Source organism: Dama dama, chromosome 9 (genome assembly GCF_033118175.1).
Source record: "Dama dama isolate Ldn47 chromosome 9, ASM3311817v1, whole genome shotgun sequence".
NCBI lineage: Eukaryota > Metazoa > Chordata > Mammalia > Artiodactyla > Cervidae > Dama > Dama dama.
The window spans coordinates 32,494,419-32,512,538 of NC_083689.1; the positions used below are offsets into that span (position 1 = coordinate 32,494,419).

Below are 18,120 nucleotides of genomic sequence, written 5' to 3' on the forward strand. Positions count from 1 at the left end.
AAAGTATTGGAGTTTCAGCTTCAGTATCAGTCCTTCCAGTGAACACCCAGGACTGATCTCTTTCAGGATGGACTGGTTGGATCTCCTTGAAGTCCAAGGGACTCTCAGGAGTCTTCTCCAACACCACAGTTCAAAAGCATCAATTCTTCGACACTCAGTTTTCTTTACAGTCCAACTTTCACATCCATACATGACTACTGGAAAAACCATAGCTTTGACTAGACGGACTTTTGTTGGCAAAGTAATGTCTCTGCTTTTTAATATGCTGTCTAGGTTGGTCATAACTTCTCTCTCCAGGAGCAAGCATCTTTTAAAGTATGACACAGATAATGCTAAAAGCTGCCACAAATTTCAAAACTTTCTTTGCCAAAATGTATAATTTAGATATAACTAAACAGAAAAAGGGGGGCTTCCCTGGTGGCTCAGCCGTGAAGAATCAGCCTGTGATGTAGGAGATGCAGGAAACTCAAGTTTGATCCCTGGATCGGGAAGATCCCCCAGAGTAGGAAATGGCAACCTACTTCATGATTCTTGCTGGAAAAATCCAGTGGACAGAGGAGCCTGATGGGCTACCCTCCATGGGGTCACAAAGAGTCAGACAGACTAAGGAAACTGAGCAAAAATGCATGCAATAGAAAAAAAAAAAACCAAAGAAAATGAAATCCTTCTTAGTCTATTTTATTGAATATACTATGCCTTTCAAGTCTATCTAAGAGTGAATATATGCTTATTTAAGCAATTATAGAAAGGAAGATGAAAAGCATCAATAATATTCCAGTTAATATTTATATTTCATCTAGTGTAAAATCCCATAATTAGTTCTAATAAAAGACCTATACTAATGTCAGAAATAATTTATTATTATTTGGAAATTCAAATAAGTATTCAAAATTATTTCCTGAAGCATTCAAGATAATTTTAGCGTTATTTAAAGAAAGACACATTTTATTAAAACACAATATGTTAAATGTTTCCTTTAAAGTTTTTTTTTTTTACATTAAAAAAACTTAACTTCCCTGGTTCTACCAAATAAGGGCATATAAATAAGCAATCTAGAAACCTTAGTATTTTGAAACTTTCTATAATTTTTAAAATTATATATACACACAAGATATGTTAGAGAAAAGCATGACAAATAAACTAAAAATGATAATTAATCTCCGCATGTGTAGGATTATTTTTAACATTTCATGTCCGTCTGAGTTTCCCTAGAAGCTGTGCCTGCAACAGGGAATCAGGTACTCGGCATTAACTGAGAGAGCACTCTCAGGGCAAGAGAAGGAATGGGATAAGGTGGGGACAGAGCTGAGGAAGTTTGTGAAGTCAGCTCAAGTATCAGTTTCAAATCTCATGGGGAACTTACAGCATGGACTATACCCCAGCGCTGGTCACCATTTGAGGGATAATTCAGTCACTGATGAGATGCCCCCAGCAGAGGGAGTTGTAATCATAAACGAGGCAGTTCCTATTTGGTGAAGGACAGTTCTTCAGAGGAAAGAGACAGTGGTGAGCTGTCAGCAGGCTATGCCCATAGTAGCTGGGGTGGCAATGCACTGACCTAGTAGAAGTGATAGATATAGCAGGGGCACCTACAGCATTCACTACCCTGTTCTTCCAGGCTTAAGTGAATATGTATTAATTTTTGTTGTTGTTCAGTTGATAAGTTTTGTCCAACTCTTTGGGACCCATGGACCACAGCATGCCAGGCTTCCCTCTCTTTGACTGCCTCTCGGAGTTTGCTCAGATTTATGTCCGTTCAGTCGGTGATGCTATCTAACTATCTCATCCTCTGCTGCTCCCTTCTCCTTTGCCCTCAATCTTTCCCAACATCAAGGTCTTTTCTAGTGAGTCAGCTCTTTGCATCGGGTGGAAGTCAGTGATACTACCTAGCTCTACTTTTGCCTCTGCATAGAGTCATATACTCCTTCCCTTTCTAGAACTAAGTAAAGAACACTTTTAAGAGACATAAAATAGCATAGCATTTCTCAGGTCACAAGAAACATTTCTTCACAGCTTATTCCACTGGACAACAGCTCAATTTAGTATAAAAATTATATAGATTATACATGTATTCATTATATTCAATGTAATTATACTGATGAATTTATACAAATGACTTAAGCATTTTCACATACATAGTTGAACATATTTATACAAATGGAAAGGTCACACACCTTATTTTGAACTTTTAATAAGTCCTACACAGCTGTTGGCATTAAGCATGCATTATTAGAAAATGAAAATGGTACATTAAACGTGAAATGATGGCTATTTTTTGTGTGTTGAGACCAAGTAATGACTTAAGAAGGCCACACTAAGATCGCAGCACACAGGACAAGAGTCAAGAGAACAATGAGTTAGGAAATTATTCCCAGAGGGTAGAGTCTGTTCCTAATCAAGCAACATTCTGTTTCCAGAATAATGCCCTGAGAATATGTACCAGACCAGATTTCAGAATTGCTGTGGACCAGTGGCTCTGTAACATTCCATTTTCCTCTTTCTTGAACAGGAGTCTATCATAGTTATCATATCCTTCTTTCACTATTGCATTTTGGATATCTGTGTGGGGATGAGGTAGGGAGTGCAGGTAACTTACCATTTTAGTTCATAACTGAAGAAGAGCCACACTTGAGCAACTGCGTCTGACTCTCTAATCTGTGGAGGCTTGTCTCTACCTGGACTTTATTTAATGATGAAATCCTGGACTTAGAGCTAATATTATAACTGAATGAGACTTTTGGGGTCTTGGCAGGGGGATATTTTGCACATGCAAGGTATCTGCCTTGTTGTGGCCAGAGACTGAACAATAGTTGTTTGTCTTCAAAGATGACTCTCTGACCATTCTTACCATCTCCCTATTTTCATACCTCTTCCATGAAGAAGTGCAGTCCAGTTTTCCTTGAATCTGAGCTGGCCTTGTGACATACTTTGATCAATAGAATGCTATGGAAATGGTGTGGCGTATTTGAGAAGCTGGATTTTTAAGAGACCTTGCAGCTTCTGTCTTTGTTCATTTGGTATGCTGCTATTAAACAAACCCTAGTCTAGACTACTGAACAACAAAAGACTATGAAGAAAGAGGGGCCCAGTCGTCCCAATGCCCCTGCTGAGCTTAGCTCCTAGTCAGCTCAGCTGACTTCAGCAAAGTGACCTAAAGAACAGTGATTAGCAAAATATCAATATTGTTCTAGGTCACTAAATTTTGGAGCAGTGTGTTACATGGCAATGAGTAGCTGGAACACTAAGTGCTCCCAACTGGATTTCAGATGTTTCTAGGCAAGTGTGGGAAACTGATGCAATATGCCAGAGAGCATGCCATTTAAAAAATACTTTTTGGTTAGAGATAAATGAGACAAGGGCTTGCATATACAGGGAGAAAGCAAAGGGAGAGGCCAGAAAGAATGGGAAAAAAATAAAACAAAACAGTATTGCCTGCCTGAGACTTTATTGTTGTAAGCCTGGATCCCTGACCGAGACCTGCAGGAGGAAAGAGAGGGCACTAGAAACAGCTTGTGGCCAGCATAATGAAGAGTGACTTGGAAGTCGTGCCCCTGGGACAGGCATTCTCTCTGTGTGTAGAATGGGGACACAGTCCCTCTCTGGCTCTCTAGACACTGGCCGCTTTGTGTATCCTGGAGGATGGTGCCGAGGTGCAGAGGTTTTTGCCATGGGTGGGTGTGCTTCAAAGTGTCTGTAGGAGCACCTCCACTGGCTTCATGAAAGTATTGGTGAGCCAGAGAGCAAGGAGCATGAGAAGATCCCCTAAAACTCCACTTCCCCTCACCCTTCTAGGAAAAGCTGGGTCGTATTTTAAGGTGACTTCAACAGCTTGTGGGCAAGGAGCAGAAAACTTTCATTATTATTGTTAACATGACCTTATTTGAAACCATAGGTTGGGGACTCCTAGAATAATTCAGGTCACAACATGATACTTATATTTACATACACCATTATATTTAATATTATATATATAACATAATAATATATAATTGTATACCTAAGTAAACTGTGGAAAATTCTGAAAGAGCTGGGAATACCAAACCACCTGACCTGCCTCTTGAGAAACCTGTATGCAGGTCAGGAAGCAACAGTTAGAACTGGACGTGGAACAACAGACTGGTTCCAAATAGGAAAAGGAGTACGTCAAGGCTGTATATTGTCACCCTGCTTATTTAACTTCTATGCAGAGTACATCATGAGAAATGCTGGGCTAGAGGAAGCACAAGCTGGAATCAAGATTACCAGGAGAAATGTCAATAACCTCAGATATACAGATGACACCACCCTTATGGCAGAAAGTGAACAAGAACTAAAGAGCCTCTTGATGAAAGTGAAAGAGGAGAGTGAAGAAGTTGGCTTAAAGCTCAACATTCAGAAAACTAAGATCATGGCACCTATCCCATCACTTCATGGCAAATAGATGGGGAAACAGTGGCAGACTTTATTTTTGGGGGCTCCAAAATCACTGCAGATGGTGATTGCAGCCATGAAATTAAAAGATGCTTACTCCTTGGAAGGAAAGTGATGACCAACCTAGATAGCATATTAAAAAGCAGAGACATTACTTTGCCAACAAAGGTCCGTCTGGTCAAGGCTATGGTTTTTCCAGTGGTCATGTATGGATGTGAGAGTTGGACTGTGAAGAAAGCTGAGCACCAAAGAATTGATGCTTTTGAACTGTGGTGTTGGAGAAGACTCCTGAGAGTCCCTTGGACTGCAAGGAGATCCAGCCAGTCCATCCTAAAGGAGATCAATCCTGGGTGTTCATTGGAAGGACTGATATTGAAGCTGAAACTACAATACTTTGGCCACCTCATGCGAAGAGCTGACTCATTGGAAAAGACCCTGATGCTGGGAGGGATTGGAGGCAGGAGGTGAAGGGGACAACAGAGGATGAGATGGATGGATGGCATCACTGACTCAATGGACATGAGCTTGAGTAAACTCTGAGAGTTTGTGATGGACAGGGAGGCCTGGCGTGCTGCGATTCATGGGGTCGCGAAGAGTCGGACATGACTGAGCAACTGAACTGAACTGAACTGAACTGATACCTAAGTATAATATCTTTTTGCAATATCATATTTCTTTCATAAGCATTATCTCTTTTAAAAGCTTCTTAACAACTCTGTGAAGTATGGAGGGCAAATATTATTTTCTCCATTTTAACAGAGAAGTAAAGTCGTCTTAAATAAGAGATTAAAAGACTTTGCCAAGATTATAAAATAAAAGTGATAGAACCTGGACTCACTTAAATTTAGCTCTGCTAATTCTGGTAATCAGTGGAGGATCCATGATTCCATGTCAGATTGCATGTAACTTATGTGATATATAAGTAATGACATTGAAATTTTTTAATCTGTATGCATATCACTATATGAAAAGTGTCAAAGTGTTAGTTGCAGTTTGTCTGACTCTCTGCAACCCCCTGGACTGTAGCCCACCAGACTCCTCTGTCCATGGAATTCTCTAGGCAAGAATACTGGAGTGGATTGCCATTCCATTCTTCAGGGGATTTTCCCAACCCAGAGACTGAACCTGGGTCTCCTGCATTGTAGGCAGATTCTTTACCATCTGAGTTACTAGGGAAGTCTATACCAGTATATATATACATACATTTGTGCATTCATCTACACATGTAAATTTATTCTGAAGATATATTTATAACTTATAGATGCAAAGAAAAATATATAAAATATCATTGGGATATTAATTACTATTTTGTAAAATATTTTTATATTTGTAAAATATTTTATGGGGTATAAAATCATACCCCATAAAATCTCCTGTAGTATGTATATGCTAATACAGTATATCAAAATAATTTTGCTTATGTACTTATTTAATAAAAATTATTCTTGCAAACACATTTCTAGCATCTAGCATAATTTTTAGGTATGGTAACTACTGATATAATGTTGTCTAGCAAAAAGGTTATGCATCAACAATTTCCACTGAAATAAGCTGTCATCAACACATTTCCTTATGAAATAATATTCATTAAAATAGGATATTCTCTTAGCTAAAGTTGACAGCTCATCACCTTGTCAATTTTCTATAATAATATACACTTTACAATACAGTGCTAACAAGACACAAGGTAGCATTTCAGTCATCTACTACAGTGTCAAAAAGACACTAGATATACTGCATTCAAAGTAAAGGTGCCAATTAAATGTATTCTGTCTGCAGTCAATGTTCCAGTATCATACAATAATGTGATCTGTATCCTTGTTATCCAATATTAGATACTAATGTAACAGTACATTCAGACTCTCTCCATTTTCAGTATTAACCCCAAGCATATTTTCATAATGACTACAGAACTCGGCAGAGGGATTTCCAAATCAGGGAATGCTGAGACCTAGAGCCTTGGCAGATTCACAAAAATGGAGGAAAAAAAGCAGAACACTTATAATACAGGAGGAAGCATAATATTTAAGATGAAAGTTTGAAGTCTGTCACAATTAAATTGAAATCTTTACCACTGGTTAAGCATCTGACCTTATGCAAATAATTGACTCTTCTACCCTCAATTTCTTTTTATTAAAGTGGAGTTCTTAATGCTACTTCATTGGGAGGGTGTGAGCATTAAATGGGACAATATTTGTAAAGAGTTTTGCCCAGAACCCAGTGGGTATATGAGCCTAATAAATGCCAGCTGTATCCACGTGCCTCACTTTAAAAACAGGATTCCATTGAGAAGTCAGTTCTCTGTCTTTGTTGCTCCTCTGAATGGTTTAATATGTCTCTGTCTTTGTTTTTCAACAGTTTAACTAGATATACCTAGTTTTGTTTTCCTTTGCATTTAAAAGAAACACTTGCAGTTCACTGTATTAACTGAATATGTGGCTTGAAGTCTTTCATCTGCTTTAAAAAATTCTCAAAAGCTATCTTTTTAAAATTTGCATCTACCCAATTCTTTTTTTTTTCTTTGCTTTTAGAATTCCAGTTGTAACTATTCTAGTCTTTATCCCTGAGACTGGTATCACTTATGCTTCTTTCTGTATTTTTCATTCTTTCTTAAATTCTATACTCTAGCCTGACTAAACCTCTCTCTAAGCTACTAAGCTGCTAAGTTGCTTCGGTCATGTCCGACTCTGTGTGACCCCAAAGACAGCAGCTCACAAGGCTTCCCCGTCCTTGGGATTCTCCAGGCAAGAGTACTGGAGTGGGTTGCCATTGCCTTCTCTGAAACCTCTCTCTTGCTGCTTCTAGCTCTCCATGTTTGCCAGTCACCTCTGGCATTCCTTGACTTGTAGGTGCATCACTCCAGTCACAGGGATGTCTTCTCCCAGGATGCCTTTGTATGATCTTTCCTCTGTGTGTCTGTCTCCCTCTCCTCCTGCTCAAAATCATGCTTCAGTTTTAGCAGTGGACAACAGGCATCCATTTGTTTTTACTTTTACTTTTTCAATCCAGCATAAGATGCTAATGGAGGGGGCCACTCTGTGGTACTGGGGCAGCTCCATCACTGTGCTAAGTTGGTATGCTTGCTGCCCCTGGGACGTGGAGTCTTGTGACAGCGCCAAGTCACCAAGACAACTGTCCAGTGACAACTGGGGCTGGGAGAGCTGGCTGTCGGAGATACAGCCTGTCCTTGGGGCACCCTGTGAGACAGCTTTGACGGCACATTCCGGCTGGCCTGGCTGTTGAGAAGTGTCCTCTGGTTGGCCCAGGAAGGTCCAAAGCTGAACCCCAAGGCTAGAACCCCGCCTTGACCAGTCTGGCCTTCTAGGGTGCCCCACCTGTGAATGGCCTGTTAGCTTGTCCAAAATATCCCAGTGGCAGCATGGGTGGCAGGCCCAGGTTGGAGGCAATGGGGACTGTTCATGGAGGTCATGCGGCTGGAGCAGGCACTGATCATGCTGATCTGGTTATGGGCCTGGAAGTACATGTTTGAGGGCTGGCCCTGGCTGCTCTGGTCATTGATGTTGTTGTTTAGTTGCTGAGTCATGTCCAACTCTTTTGCAATCCCATGGACTGTAGCCCATCATGCTCCTCTGTCCATGGGATTTCCAAGGCAAGAATACTGGAGTGGGTTGCCATTTCCATCTCCAGGGGATCTTCCTGACTCAGGGATCAAATCCATGTCTCCTGCATTGGCATGTAGATTCTTTACATTGAGCCACCTGGGAAGCTCCTGATCATAGACAGATCCTGGGAAAATGGCTTTTCAGGGTCAAAAATGGCTGTTGTCATGAAGTGGGCTCCAGGGTCGATGGCCCTGCCACACTACATAAGGTGCTCCTACAGATTATTCCGCACCAATCTCTCTCCCATCCCCAGTAGGTGGTCATAGTTCAGAAGGTGGCTGCAGAGTGGTTGCCTGGATGGAGCCCTTCAGTTGTCCATATTGTGCTTTGGTCAGGGCCACATTAAGTAGGGGGGTTGTTTAAAAACCTAATGCTTTGGTGCTCTTTTGCCCACATAAAGGAGATAATAAAGATGTTGCCAAGCCCCTGAAATACATCCACACTGGCAGTCTCCACCTCCTGGTAGGGCCTGGTGTGCAGGGAGCCACTGAGCTGCCTGCATTGTGTTGGTAGGACATGATGATGGACAGGATGATGGCGATCTGGTTCACCTCAGCACCTGTCATCTTTTCTATGTTTTGCAGCTTCTGGCCTGTTCGATAAGAGGTGCCTGACCTGATGATCTTCTCCTGGCCCTGGGTCACACAGAACATCTTCACATGAGCTGCTCTGTTCTGACAAGAGTCTTTGCAGCAGATGTTGGACAGGAAGGCGCTGAGTGCAGGGTTCATCTGATCCTGGATCTGGAGGCAGATGAGGCAAATGGGACAGTTGCCTAGCGCCACCAGGTGCTCAGAGAGTGACGGGGACAGCCCAGCCTTGGCTGCCTTCTTGCACATCACCATGAGGCCCAGCTGGCAGTGGTCACCCACAGGGATCAGCTGCTTGGATCCGAGGACACAGGGACCATGCACTCCAGGGCTCAGTGGCCTGGATGCCCGTGAAACTGCATCCTGGCAGGTCTCAGTCATCCACATGTGCAGCTGATGGCATGTGTTTATGAACACCAGTTTGCAAACAAGTTTCCTCTTGGCATATGCTTCAGGGCTCAGTACCGCTGTTTCTGGTCTGCAGATGACAGCTCCTGGGTCTTGTCCTTCAGCATCTGGAGCTCTGGCATGCTACGAATGTTCCTGATCTGGTTGTACAGAGCCAGGGTGTGCAGTGGGGAGTTGATGACCCTGACGGAGAGCTGGGTGACTTTGAACCAGGTCAGTGACTCTTCCTGGTCAGCTGATCTATGGCTTTGTTAGCTGGGGCACAGACTAGCACAGGCCCACTGAGCCAGCTGGTAGATGATGGTGGTTGAGCTCACATCTTCCCTGTAGCTAGTGGATCCTGGATCTGGCTCAGCAATCTCTGCAGTCCCATCTTCAGAAAGTCAGCCAGAGAGTGGTGGAGGTCATGGAACTCTGGTGCTGTGAAGTCCTTGGGCCGCTGGTGCTTTTTGATCACACCTAGCAGCTTATGGGAGATGTAATCTGCCATGGAGATCTCCTCCACAACAGATATTCTCAAACACTCTGCATCCTGTCTAATGAGGTTCACTTCCACATGAAACCCATCTGGAAGTTATGAGTTATGCACCTCCACAGTGCACCCATAACTGCTATGCGGCTCAGCGGTGATCTCACTGACATAATTATCAGGGGCCTTTATGATGTGGCCGATCCTTTTCTGCAGGGCACTGGGTCCCCTTTGTACAACAGGCAAATCTTGTTCCCCGGCATGAGCTGAATGTTTCCTAACCGAATTATTACTAAAGTCTGATTATCAAAGTCATCTCAGGCAAAGTCAAGTAGGCAGTTCTCTTCCTGCTGAGGCCCAGGTCCCACCTGACAGTGATGTGATCCTGAGTCTGAAACTCTTTCAGTTTCTTGGAGGAGTTGGCCTCCAGCTTGGATATGTTCTGGTACTGGCAGGAATGCTCCTACCTCCAGAGATATGCTGGGGACCCTCCTCTGCCCCTGTCTTCTCCAGGACCTCCAAGGTGGTAGAAGGATTTTCCTGCTAGAGCTCCTCCAGTTGGCTCATCTACTCCGTGGTGATCTGCCAGCCCAAGCAGTTCCTGCTCAGAAGGGATTGTGACCATCCGAGACAGGAAGCAGTGGTCCTGGATCCCAGGCTGCCTGGATCCCACCAGCCTGGATGCCAGGCTGCCAATCTCTGGGCTGATTTCCTTGAGGCTGCTCCCAAGTGGCACAGGGCTGACTGCATAGCAGCCCCACAACCCAGGTGGACTTGCTAAGAATGAAACCAATGAAGAAGACCTGACCGCTGCCATAGTCATAACACTCCAGAACTGTCTCTTCCAGGACCCATCCTTTTGTGGAGTCACCTCTTCCCATTTTGCCCTCTGAAGTGACTTACAGTATGGCTGCCAGTAGTATTTGCATGACTTATTGAACCACTCTTGCTGGTAGCAGAGTAAGCCATGCAAGTAGGATCGGGTACTCCCCAGTAACTGCAGGCATGTAAGAGATATCCTTCCTCTAACAAGTATCACCTTCACTGTCTTTGAAGTTCATCTCAGCCCGTTGGCTGACGCTCCCGTCCTCACCTGGTTCTGCGGGATGCTCAACGCTCAGCCCACCTGTGAGTCCACCTTTCCAACTGCAGCTTCCACGGGACGGGGCCCCCAGTGCTGCCACCTCTGAAGGCGCATCCGTGTCTGGCTGGGGAGAGTGAATTAGGTGCATTTGAACTTGAGCGCTGGGGGGTGTTGAAGCCCAGGGGTTGGGCCTTCTGCACATCGAAGGAAGTGCGCATGTGCAAGATGGGCGGCCCTGCCTCCAAATTCACGCGGCGCCGCCTAAGCGGAGCGAGGAGCTGGTAGCCTCGCCGCTGAGCAGGCGGCCGTGTGGGTGCTGGCGCCCTTCGGCTGGACCTAAATCGCCGCCACCCCGCCAGCCAAGCGCCCAGAGCTTCCTTTGCTTCCCTCAGAGCCACCCGCAGCCCCCGGAGACTGCAGGAACACCGTGGGCAACACCTGTTGTAAGTACATCGCTTTAATTTTACCTGTTCGGTGGAAGAATATGAGGCGGTTGTCGACTATCCATTGCATTCTTGATTTCTGATATTATTTTTCAGTTTTAGAAGCTCTGTTTTATTTTTTGATATCAATTCTCATTTTCTGGTTGGTTTCTCCATCTTGTCATCTGTTTTTCACAGCCATTTAAAAAATCCTTTTCTGAAAACCAATACCCGGATCACCTCTGCATCCGTTGTCTATTACTTGTTTTCCCGCCATTACTTTTTATTTTGTACACCTGGTAAATTTTTCATTGAATTACTAAAACTACGTGTAAAAATTATAGGGATTCTTGAAGTGTTATCTTTCTCTAAAGGGGATTAGAGTCGGCTTCTGGCAGGCAATTAGAGTCGGCATGGATTACTTCAATTCAAAGGGACTAAGCTGATTCACAGCTGGGTTCAAGTCTGAAAGGCTGGTCTATTTCTGGCTTAACCTCAACCTAGACTGTAGCCCTTTTGGCGTCCAACTGAATACTCAGGGTTTTTATCAGAACCCCATCCTTTTGGTGGTTCTTTAATCTCATTTTTAAAATCTCCCCAGAACCAAGAAACTGACAAAAACCTGCATAGTCTCTCAAACTCATAGCAGCTGCTTTCTGCTCTGCTTGGGTGTTTCTCAGCTAATTACAAACTGGCAAGTGCCTCAAGAGGAAAAGAGACTCAGACTATTGGTTGGGCTCAATTCTTTGAACTCTTCTCTTTAGAATCCTGGCCTCTTGAATTCTGGGTGTCTTGATGCCCTTGAACTCTGATTTTAATCATTTTAGGTTTATGAGATTGCTGACGTTTTAAAAAGACTCTTGACTATTTAAAACACAAATAGTAATAATGGGTATGGGGCTTATAGAATATGCTGAATTAAAACATATGGCTAATATGCAAGGAACTGAGTAGGAATTAAATGAAATTATACTGTTATATAGTTCTTGTATTGTTCTTTAATATCATGTGAATTGAGATTGGTAAATTAAGTGTGTGTATTACTGTCTATAGGGTAACCATTACAACACATACACACGGAGACGCAAAGTATTGCTAAAAATGTCAATAAAATAGATAAAATTGAATAATAAAAATTATAAGCACAAAAGACAGCAGAAATAAATGAACAATAGAACACATAACATATAGGACAAATAGAAAGCAGATACCAAGATAGTAGAATTAAGCTGATCTGAACAAAACCATAATTCCATTCAATGTAAATGAACTGAACTCTCCATTAGAAAGAAGGAAGCTATAAGACTGGATAAAAAGCAAAATCCGTCTATGTGTTGTTTACCAGATGTATTTTATAGTACCTAAAAACAAGTTCAATTTGAGAGGAAAAAGAAAAAAATCTGTGATACAGAAATTCCATTTCTAGGTATTAAGCCAAGAGAAATGAAGAAAATATGTCCATGAATATGTGTATAAAAATATTCATAGCAGGCTTTATACATAATAGCCAAAATTTGAAAACAATCCACAAGGCCCATCAATATGAAAGTGGGTAAAGAAATTTTAGTATATTTATACAATGGAACACTAACAATAACAATAAAAAATTTACTTAACAATAAATATTTTTTACTTAATTTTTTACTTAAGTAAAAATTTTACTTAACAATAAAAAAAATGGACTTTTGATTGATGAAACAACATGGATAAATCTTAAAAATAGTATCTGAATGAATTAATCTGGCTGAAGAAGAGTACTTATATATGACTTCATTTTACATGAGTTCCAAGAACAGGCAAATTTATACCATGTTAGTGGAAGTAAAAAACTGGTTACCTCTAGGGAAAAGCAGACTAACTAGAAAGGGGGAATAAAAGAAATTTTGGGGTTGATGGAATTATTCTATGTATTTATTTGGGTGGTTGTTACAATTACTAAAATCATTGAATTGTACTATTAAGATATATGCATTTTATTTTTGTGATTTATACCTCAACAAAAAGTTTGAACTGGAACATCACTTAAAAACAAATTTGGACTAAGACATTGTTTTGTTTCTTAATAACAAAGATAATAGGTAGTACATACTGCTTGTACAAAAAAAAAAAAAAAATAAGGAAAATTGTGTTTCTAAAAGTAGATCTAGGTTTTTTGCCATCTTATTTTAGTGGATCAGTTACTAATGTATAACCAAATATGAAATTGAAGCCATTGAAAAATGCAGTAGATCAATGAATTCCTTCTTCCAATGATATGATGGGTCCTATAGATGTCTTGATTTTAGGTTTAGTGCATATCTCATAATATGTGTCCAAAGTATTGAATAAATAGAGAAAGGAAAGGGTTTGGGCTTAAAGAGTAGATTATGCTTTGAGCTGTACACTGAAACTAAATTAACCATTAAATAAGTCATCTATTCCATTATTTAAATAACATATACAATTGTTTTGTAAATTAGAACCTTCTAGTCAAAAAGAACTTAATATTATAAATATGTTCAAAGATTTAAGGTAAAGATGGATATAGTGTATGAACAGATAGAGATTCATAGTAGAGAAATGGAAACTAACAAAAGGTCAAATGGAAATTTGAGAAGTAAGATGAAGTGAGGTCATAACATCAGATTGGACAGTGAGAAAAGATCAGTGATCTTGCAGATAAGTCAGTAGAAATAAACCAAACAAAAGCCCAGAGTGAAAAAATAAAAAGTGCTCTATTGCCTTCTTGCTATTGGGACAACATGGGTATTGAACATACAGGGAACTGCAATCATGTGAAGGGAGAAAAATTGCATTAGAGAAAAATATTTGGAGGAAAACTGGTGAAACCTTTTCTATGTTAAAAAATTATGAAAGCTTAATTATTTATTGAATATATAAACTCTATGTGACTCTCAAGGTACACTTTTCTTACCCAGAAAACTAATATGCCGTTTGAAAGTTATGATTTTAGCTTTACTGAGATATAGTTGAGAAAAATCAATGACACATATTTAAAGTGTATAGTTTGATAAGTTTTGACATGTACCTCCCACATTTACTTATTCCCATTTGAAATTATTCTTTCATATCTTTTCCCTGGTCCCCAGACAACCAGTGCTCTGAGTTCTGTCACTAAGGGTTTAGTTGGAATTTTTTTGGAATTTTATATAAATGGAATGATGCATTATATACTTATTTTGTGTCTGATTTTTCCTTCACTGAGGTTGATTTGGAAGTTCATCCCATGCTGTCTCTATCATCAGTTCATTCTCTCTTTATTGCTAAATAGTAGTATAATTCTCTTCAATGAATTTCTTAAACTGGTAACTAAGCTATGGTGATGATTGCCTCAAGCAGAAGGGTAAGGAGATTGATTGGGAAGAGCCTTGAGGGAAGTTCCTGTGGTATGGATGCTGTTTATAGGGTGTACACATATATCAAAATCTATTGGACTGTATTCTTAAGATATGTGCTTCTCACTGATTGTAATTTATACCTCTTGAAAAGACAGTGAATAAAAAGTCAGGTATGCCACCCAATTGCCTTCCTGGTTGGTTAATATTATCATGTCCTTAGGTCAATTTTGTGGGCTTCCCTGGTATCTCAGACAGTCAAGAGTCTGTCTGTGATGTGGGAGACCTGGGTTTGATCCCTGGATTGGAAAGATCCCCTGGAGAAGAGAACAAGTACCCACTCCAGTATTCTTGCCTGGAGAATTCCATGGACAGAGAAACCTGGTAGGCTACAGTCCATGGGACACAAAGAGTCGGACATGGCTGAATGACTTTCACAGGTCAATCTTGTATTTTTAATGTGTTTGATTATTCATAAGTACTATCTTTAGACATATTTTTAAAGCATTTTCTTGTGATTGAATTCGTTTGCAAACACTAATTTAAGATAAGTGTTCTTTATGATGGCTTTTATCAAAACACTTTTACTCCCCCCCACAGGTTGTCTTTATAGAAATAAAATCTATGCCCCAAATTGACTATACCTATGATAACTGCCAATATATTCTGTGTTAGAATGCAATTGCTAATGTTAAAGTCTCATTTTTATGTTTTTTTCTTTATCAATAAACTATAACAAAATATCACACATCCCTTATGTCAGTTAGATTCAAATTTAGTCATATAAATTAAGAGATGTTATTCAAACTAACTTGTAAATCAGATAATTTCAATTAAATAGCATATTTTTATTGATTGGTCCAATGACTTGGGCCTTGTTTGTTTTTCTAATTCCTTGAGATGGTAGATTAAGTTGTTTAATATTTTTGTTTCTTTAGGTAGGCCTGTATTGCTATATCGGGCTTCCCTGGTGGCTCAGATGGTAAAGCGTCTGCCCGCAATGCAGCGGACCTGGGTTCAATCCCTGGGTCGGGAAGATCCCCTGGAGAAGGAAATGGCAACCGTCTCCAGTATTCTTGCCTGGAAACTCTTAGAACTGCTTTTGCTATCTCCCATAGATTTTGGAAAGTTGTATTTTTACTATCATTTGTCTTAAGGTATTTTCTAATTTCCTCTTTGATCTATCTGTTGATATATTGGAGTTTTTCTTCATAGCATGTTGTTTAGTTTTCATGTGTTTGTGTTTTTCCATTTTTCTTCCTGTAATTGATTTCTAACTTCATATCATTGTGGTCAGAAGAAGACACTTGATATAAATTCTATCCTCTTAAATTTATTGAGTAGCATTTGTGCCCTGGGTGTCATGTATCCTGGAGAATGTTCCATGCACACTGGAAGAGAGTGTGTATTCTGCTCTTTTTGGATGCAGTGTCCTATAGATATCTGTTAAGTCCATCTGGTCTAAAGTGTCATTTAAGGTCTCTGGGTTTCCTATGGATTTCCTGTATGGATGATCTGTCCATTGATGTAAGTGGAATGTAATGTCTCCTCCTATTGTTATATTCCTGTCAATTTCTCTCTTTATGTCTCTTAATATTTGCTTTATATATTTAGGTGCTCTTATATTAGGTGCGTGTGTATTTAACATGTGTTATATCTTCTTGTATTGACTCCTTTATCATTATATAATGTCCGTCTTCATTTTTTAATATAGGCTTTTTTTTTTTTTCAAAGTCTACTTTGTGTAATATGAGTATTGGTTTACCAGGTTTGTTTTCTCTTTCATTTGCCTGGGTATCTTTTTCCATCCTCTTCTTTCAGTTTTTGTGTGTCTTTAGCTTTGAAGTTAGTCTCTTGTAGGCAGTATATAGATGGATCTTGCTTTTTTATCCAGTCAGATACCTTACATCTTTTGATTGGAGCATTTAGTTCATTGATATTTTAAGTGAGTATTGATTGGTATGTGCTGGTTGCTTTTTTGATAGCTTTTTTGTTGCTTGTTTTATTCATTTATTTTTATAGTTCTGTGTTCTTCTTTTAGTTTCTTCCCTTGTGGTCTGATGATTTTCTTTAGTGTTATGTTTGTATCCTTTTCTCTCTCATTTTGTGTATCTGTTGCAGGTTTTTAACTTGAACTACCATAAAGTTCATGTGTACTGACCTATAACTATATCAACTTGTCTTAAACTGATAGTTATTTAAGTTCAAATCCATTCTGAAAGATGTACATTTTTAACTCATCCCCCACCTTTTATGTTGTGATATCACATTTTATATCTTCATGCCTGTCTCTTTACTGTTAGTTGTAGTTATAGTTGACTTAAGTTTTTTAACCCTTTGTAATAGCTTATTTACATTGTTGATGCGCTGCTCTTTTATATATTTGCCTTTACCTATGGAATTGTTCTCATTTTCTTATTTTTATTATTTCTTTTTGTATTTTGTTATTTCTTGTTGTAGTCTTTTCCTTTTCTCTTAAAGAACTTTTAACATTTCTTATAATATTGAGTTAGTTGTCATTAATCCAGTTTCTGCTTGTCTGGAGAACTCTATCTGCCTTTCAATTCTGAATGATTACCTTGCTGGGTAGAATATCCTAGGTTGTAGGTATTTTTCTTTTCAGTAATTTAAATATATCATGCCACTCCCTTCTGGTCTACAAAGTTTCTGCTAAAAAAAATCAGCTGATAGCCTTATGGGCATGCCCTTGTATGTGACTGTTTTTTCTTGATGCCTTTAAAGTTCTTCATCTCTAACTTTTGCCACTTTAATTATGACAGGTCTTGGTGTGGGTCTCTTTGGGTTCATCTTGTTTGGGTCTCTCTGTGCTTCCTGAACGTGGATACATGTTTCCTCCTTCAGGTTAGAGAAGTTTTCAGCCATAATTTTGTCAAATACATTTTTGACTGCCTTCTCTCTCTCTTCTTCTTCTGGGATGCCTGTGATGAAAATGTTAGTATACTTGATGTTGTCCCTAAGGTTTCTTAACCTAACCTCATTTTTAACAATTTGTTTTTCTTTCTGCTGTTTTGATTAGGTGACTTATTGCCTAATTTGTTGTTAATTCCTTCAAGTGTATTTTTCATTTCAGTTACTGAATTCTTCATCTTTGACTGGTTCTTTTTTTATATATTCTAGTTCTGTTGAAGTGCTGTGTTCAGCTATCCTTTTCCCAAGTTAGGTTAGCATTTTTATTACTATTGTTTTAAATTCTCTGTCAGGTGAATTATTTATCTCTGTTTCATTAGGAATTTTTTTTTTTCAGGGATTTTGTCTTGTTCTTTATCTGAAACATGTTGTTCTGTCCTTGAATTTTGTTTAACTTTCTCTCTTTGTCTCCATGAAATTAGGTGAAGCAGTTACTTATTCTGGTTTTGATGGTATATCCTTTTGCGGGAGTGTCCCTATGCATTTTGCATGTGCCCAGTGGCTTTGGTGGGAGAGCTGGATCTGAAATCATCTTGGACCACCTCTCCCCTGGGGTGTGATGGCACCCGTTGCCTTGGTGGGAACTTGTTAGGGCTTGAATTGGAGCACTACAGCAGGGGCCATGTGCAAACTAGAACTTCTTCTAGACTGAATGGTAGTCACTGTCCTATTGGGGTTGAGCCAGTGCCCAAGGTGCTAAAATAGGAGCCCTGAAGGTGGTGTGATGGGAAGCTCTACCTTGGCTCTACCTTGGTTGGGGGTGTGTCCAATGCCCAGGACCTTGGGTTGTACTTGTGAGCTGATTCCATTTTTCCCTGGTTTGCATGCCTTGGTTAGAGGCTGGGCTAGGG

The 18,120-nt window shown here is 40.0% G+C and overlaps 1 pseudogene; it reads right to left on the bottom strand.

Annotated features, from left to right (window-relative positions):
* Positions 1 to 7,352: 7,352 nt before the first annotated feature.
* On the bottom strand, positions 7,353 to 11,092 carry LOC133062799 (regulator of nonsense transcripts 1-like; annotated as a pseudogene).
* Positions 11,093 to 18,120: the final 7,028 nt, after the last annotated feature.